The sequence below is a fragment of the Rhinolophus ferrumequinum genome, chromosome 4 (assembly GCF_004115265.2).
Source record: "Rhinolophus ferrumequinum isolate MPI-CBG mRhiFer1 chromosome 4, mRhiFer1_v1.p, whole genome shotgun sequence".
NCBI lineage: Eukaryota > Metazoa > Chordata > Mammalia > Chiroptera > Rhinolophidae > Rhinolophus > Rhinolophus ferrumequinum.
Genome location: NC_046287.1, coordinates 94777436 through 94783668, shown reverse-complemented (window position 1 = coordinate 94783668; position 6233 = coordinate 94777436). Strand labels below are relative to the sequence as shown.

The window sequence follows — 6233 nt, the reverse complement described above, 5'->3', positions numbered from 1 at the left end:
TTCCATTGGCTTTATATTTAAAAAGCACAATCGCCACTTTGTGTATGAGCTTATAGTGAAGTCCCAACAGAACCAGAAAAATAAAATCGACCATGTACCCATAAGTGTGAGCTAGCATCTACCAACTTCATCTTCCATATTAGAGTTGACCTATTAACATTTATTTTCCATAACACTCACCTGCTTACAACCCTGAACGGTTTATTACCCATAGTTTTTGGAAACTGTCCCACTGCATCGATTCTCAAAAGATTTCCCCACCTGACAGTGACATTTTCCAATAGAACTATTATATCCAAGAATTTGGGAGTAAAAACCTGTATGTTACGGATTCACAAACATAATTTCTCACCTTCTGACATGGCCAAAGCACTACATTCTCTTAAAGGTTGGAGAAATGGTCTTGAGGCTATGGATGGAAGTGTACTGTAGCGTCTCCTGTCTGACTCATATTTGTAATGAACCTGTTTTAGATTGCTGGCAATAAAAAGGACATAATCTTTAAGTAGGTCTCAGAGAGCCTCCCCTAATTTATGTGGCAGGACTCAATCTCCTGTGAAGGTTTAATAAGAACTTCAGGCATTATAAAGTGAGCCTAACATCTGTTACAGAAGAGAGCTCAGGAAAAGCAGAGTGCTTCACCTAAGCACTTTATGTGAAGAACATATATCCAGACTTTTTTAACTGACCCTAATAGAAAAGGAGGGAAAAGAGGAACAACAACAAAAAAGACTAGTGCAACAAATATCGATCCATTATTCTGGTTATTGTAATAGTCTCCAAATGTCCCGCCAAAGGAAAGCACCACACGGATAATTTATGTGTCTATTGAAAGTACTCTTCCAAGCATGAATGGCTGAAGGATTGTAATTTCTTTTCCCTCTATCATCATAGGTCTCCCAGAGGTCATACAAATAACCAGCATCTTTTCAGCCTAAACACTAAGCCAAGGTTGAGATATGAGCCTATTAAAATCTGGTTTTAAAAATAATTTTATTTCTCCGATGATTTCATTTATTAATTGATGACTGCCTGTTAAAATCTTCAGAGGGAGACAAAGAGACCTTCAAATCCTTTCTCTGAGAATTAAAGCTTTCATTTAAGGATTCCAGATGAGCTGTATTTTAAGTATTAAAGTTCAAATACTTTAACCACCAACAGACAAATGGGATTTCACCCAGTTTTCTTCCACAATTGCCACCCAGTAGTTCTTCAATCCTGGGCAAATTGAGCATCCATTTAAATTAGATTTACTCATGGGCCCCTCAACAATCACAATCAACACAAGATATTAGGGAGTTTAGAAAATAGGTCTATTAAATGACAATTAAAGCTGTCAGCCTTCCGGAGCTTATTTTCAGTTAATTCAATCCCTAGTAGACAATCAGTATTTGACTGCTATAAACAAAGAGGTCTGCTTGAACATGCAAGCTGAGATCTGAAGCTGGTTGTGTTAGCCCTGGTGACGGCTACAAAGTCCGACAATTAAATTCATGAATTTGTTGCAGTGATGTTACTAACCTTTTTTGGTATCAGAGGGATTATTAAAAATGAATTTGTATCAACTGGACAAACAGTTAACCAAATTTACTATTTGGAAGTGTTAAAAGGGCTACATGAAACAGTTAGACAACCTGAACTTTTTGCTAACAATTCATGGCTCTTGCATCACGACAATGCACCAGCTCACAGGGCACTTCTGTGAGGGAGTTTTCAGCCAGTAAACAAATAACTGTATTGGAACACCTTCCCTACTCACCTGATCTGGCCCTCAATGACTTCTTTCTTTACCCGAAGAGAAAGAAGATATTGAAAGGAAGACATTTGGATGACATTCAGGACATCAAGAGTAATATGACAACAGCTCTGATGGCCATTCCAGAAAAAGAGTTCCAAAATTGCTTTGAAGGGTGGACTAGGTGCTGGCATCCGTGCATAGCTTCCAAGGGGACTACTTTGAAGGTGACCATAGTGATATTCAGCAATGAAGTATGTGGCACTTTTTCTAGAATGAGTTCGCAAACTTAATTGCCCAACCGCGTATCTTTCCCTTTCACGTTAACATGGCTTCAGCTGTTCCACTGAATAAGTGACTTCAAAATTCCTTCCTATATGACAACTTAAGTCCTCCTGAAAGTCCTAACATTTGCCAAAGAAGACCCTAACTGTCCTTTTTCAGAAAAGTCAGCAGAGGTCCTGGGTAGTGACCGGCTTTCCCTTTTTGTATGAAGTCTCATGGAAATTCTTCACGACTAGGTTCTCTCAATCTGGCACATTCTCTCAAACTGGCACAATGTGTTTCACCTAGCGTGTGCCTGAAATTGGCTATCAAAAGTCTTAGAAGATCCATACCCTCTGATATAATATTTTTACTTCCAGGGATTTATCCCAAAGAAACAATCAGATATTTGCAAAAAGATTTATGTTTGCTGCAGCACAGGGCGTGAGCAAAGCATAAAGTAAGCTTGTTTCTGCCTTTGTCTTCTTAACTCTCCCACATATGCCAGGCCACCTTTCTCTATCTTGAAAACCTCTTCAGTGCCACTTCTTCCCACGCATTTACCTGAGAGCTGTGTCCTCCACGAGCCCAAGGTTTCCAAGACCTGGCCTTTCTCCATCAAAATCCACCTTTTGTCTCCCCTCCCCTTAAGTTCATGTTCTCTGCAGTCTGCCAGGCTAGAAAATCAGATGCATTATTTACACTGAGGTATTAATGATTACTGTAACCCTCTACTATGTAATATTTTATATTTTAAACCGAGACCCTCCTGAAGACAATGCTTTCAACCAAAAATGGGATTATAATGGGAATTTCAGGCTCCACATAACCCAGTAGTTATGACCTTTACGGTTTAAATCCTTTTATTAAAATATATTTTCAGTGCATGTGCATGTGTGTATATATCTTAGTTTATTCGTTATGTTTCATTATGAAAAGGTATTCATGCTTATTATAGAAAGTATGGGAAACAATAAAAAGTGAAAGGAAGACAACATTTACCCATATTCCCACCATTCAGAAATGACATTTTTAACATTTTACTGTTTCACTTCAGTCATAGTAATATGCACAAATTGGCTCATTTTCTGGAGTCATGATTACAGAGTGTACAATTTTACATTGTTTTTTCAGTTTGCATGTTTACTGAAAAATGCCTTACCAAAAGGCCTTCAATGGGACCAGACTTTACCGCAGTTCATGCCATTTTCTCACTCATCAATTTTCCTGCCAAGAATACTTCAAAAGTTTGCCTTGTCTTTCTGGGTTTCTTATCTACTACAATCTCTGGATTAAATTGGAGGCCTTCACCCTATTTGGCCAGTAAGTTAATTTCCCAAGACAAAAGCACTCAAATCCAGTTCTAGAACAGGGAAAGACTAGTATGTGTTAGGACCCTGACAGGAAGTCAAGGTCAGGGGCTGCAAGAGCTCCCCTCCCGTGACTGTTGAGGGGAGTAGGCTGCTGCCCTCACCAGACCCAGCCTCTGCTCCCCTATTGCTATATGGATTTTTACCATATAGGTAAAGGACCTTTGGTAATACCGATGGAGCCAGAGAAGCTATGTTCTCATATGGTGCTGAGAAAACCTTATTCTCACCACCAGAAAATACCTTCCCTCTACTCCCTCACCCTCCTCTTCACTCAAGGGCATCAAGTCTGCTTAGCGACACCCATGTCCTTGACTCACAGACAAAAAATGTAGGGTAAAGGGGTGGGGGCCTCTTGTGGTTGTGTATGACTTCTGAAGTACACTCACATTTCTACCTGGGCTATTTTTTCTAGTGTTGCCACTGGCCATGTGGTAAGTGCTAGCATTTTTACATTGTCTAATCCTACTTGGTTTATAAGCACTTTTACAGATGCTTCAGATTACATAGAAGAAGTACAATCATATGTTTCTCAGGGAAACAAGGTGAGGAGAGCTAACATTTTTAGAGTCAGACCAATTAGTCATAACTTACTGAATAAAGTTAAAAGAGGATATTAAAAGGAGAAAGGGATGGGGCAGGATGGGGAGAATTATGTAGCCCACAGTTAATTTCAGTATTTTATTTATAAATAGCATCTCATTTCCCTAATGGAGTTGAATTACATTTAACCTTTCTATAAATGTTGGTTTGTATTAAATTAAAACACGTTACAAAGAGCTTTTTCGCCAGCAAGACTCCCTACCTATTAACAAACACTTACGTGGAGTATCAGATTTCCAATGACTAACAATATGATTATCTACCCAGAAACCTAGAGTAACTAAATTCACAATGCCTCATGGTTGGCATGTTTGCTGTCATTTACATGGGATATTAAACACACATGGGATCCTTTTCCCCCCCGAGAACAACTGCTCACCTGATTAAGGGGTGCTCTGAGCTGCCTTGTAAAGCAGAACCAGTTCCTCAAAGGGGGTGCAGGGTGATGGGAGCAATGGGACTCTCAGGAAGTCAGAGCTTTTTTTCTAAGCCTTGGCATGACATCTACGTGAGTCATTGAACTGGCCATCATTATTCTCATTGATCTCCAATCCGGGTCTGTTCAGCCTTCTAACAAAAATAGATGACAGAGTGGCCAAATCAGAATAAAAAGGCAAAGGGAGCTGAAATGGTTAAGAATACATATTATTATCTACATAAATAACCTAACAGATACATAGCTCAGTAAAGTGAATGATACATTTCTTTTTCCATTTTCTTATGCAGACAGAAAAAATCCAGGAATCAATATAGAATCTCCATTTATAAAAAAAAATTATTATTATTCCACCCATTTTTTTTTTTTTACAGCTATCCTGAATTATTCTTTTCTGTTTCTGTAAATTTTTCTCCATGAAGAACCCTCCATTAGAAATGTTTCTCCTTTTCAGCCAGGACTGCCATCTTCCAGTAATTTGTCAAAATAACCAATACAAAAGGAAAGAGGAGAGGCACCCGCTATATGTTCTCTAGGCCTTTTAGAAAACATGGAGTTGTTCCTTCTGCCACATACATGAGAATCTATAAGAAAGGTAATATTGTAGACATCAAGGGAATGTTCAAAAAGGAATGCCCCACAAATGTTCCCATGGCAAAACTGGAAGTGTCTACAGTGTTACCCAGCATGCAGTTGGCATTGTTGTAAACAAACAAGTTAAGGACAAGATTCTTGCCAAGAGAATTAATGTCCGTATTGAGCATATTAAGGACTCTAAGAGCTGAGATAGCTTCCTAAAACAGGTGAAGGAAAATGATAAGAAAAAGAAGGAAGCCAAAGAGAAAGGTACCTGAGTTCAACTAAAACGCCAGCCTGCCGCACCCAGGGAAGCACACTTTGTGAGAACCAATGGAAAGGAGCCTGAGCTGCTGGAACCCATTCCCTATGAATTCATGGCATAAGTATAAAAAAATAAAAGACCTATGTAAAAATAAATCAATAAATAAATAAGAAATGTTATTGCAAGATCCAAGATGACGGAGTAAACATGGTGCCTGCTTCCTTTTGTGAAAAAATTAAAATCACAACTAAATTATAGAACAAGAAACCTGAAGAACCATCTGAAGTCTGGCTGAACATAAGTTTATAACTAAGGACATAAAGAAGAAGCAACATCGAGACTGGTAGGAGGGATGGAGACATGGAACTGGCTAACCCCAAACCTCTGTGTGGCGGTTGAGAACGGGGAAGGATCTCTCGGCCATGGAGTTTCCACCCAGAAGAATGGAGACTTCAGCCCCACATTGGCCTGCCCAGACCAGAGTACTGTGTCTTTTACTGTAACAAAAAATTTTAAATTTAAACATTCACTGTATTTTTTAATCACGTCTCACAGGTCTACTTCTGGGCTCTCTATTCTGTTTAAATGATCTATTTGTCTTTTCTTTCTCCAATACCACACTGTCTTGATTACTGTAGCTTTAAAGTAAGTCTTCAAGTCAAGTAGTATCTGTCCTCCAATTTTGTTCTTCTCCTTCAATATTGTATTGACTATTCTTTGTCTTTTGCCTGTTCATATAAAGTTTAGAATTAGTTTGTCAATATGTACAAAATAACTTGTTGAAATTTTGACTAGGATTGCATTGAATCTATAGATCACATATGGAAGAAGTGATGTCTTGATAGTGTTGAGTCTTTCTATTCATAAACATGGAATCTCTCTCCCTTTATTTAGTTCTTTGAATTCATTTATCCACGACACTTTTCAGTTGCAAAAATCCAAAGATAAAAGCAAATGTGATGTTTGTCTGACCTTAAAGTATCT

At 38.5% G+C, this 6233-nt stretch overlaps 1 pseudogene; it reads left to right on the top strand.

Moving 5' to 3' along the window:
• The first annotated feature begins 4918 nt into the window (after positions 1–4918).
• On the top strand, positions 4919–5395 carry LOC117021654 (60S ribosomal protein L21-like; annotated as a pseudogene).
• Positions 5396–6233: the final 838 nt, after the last annotated feature.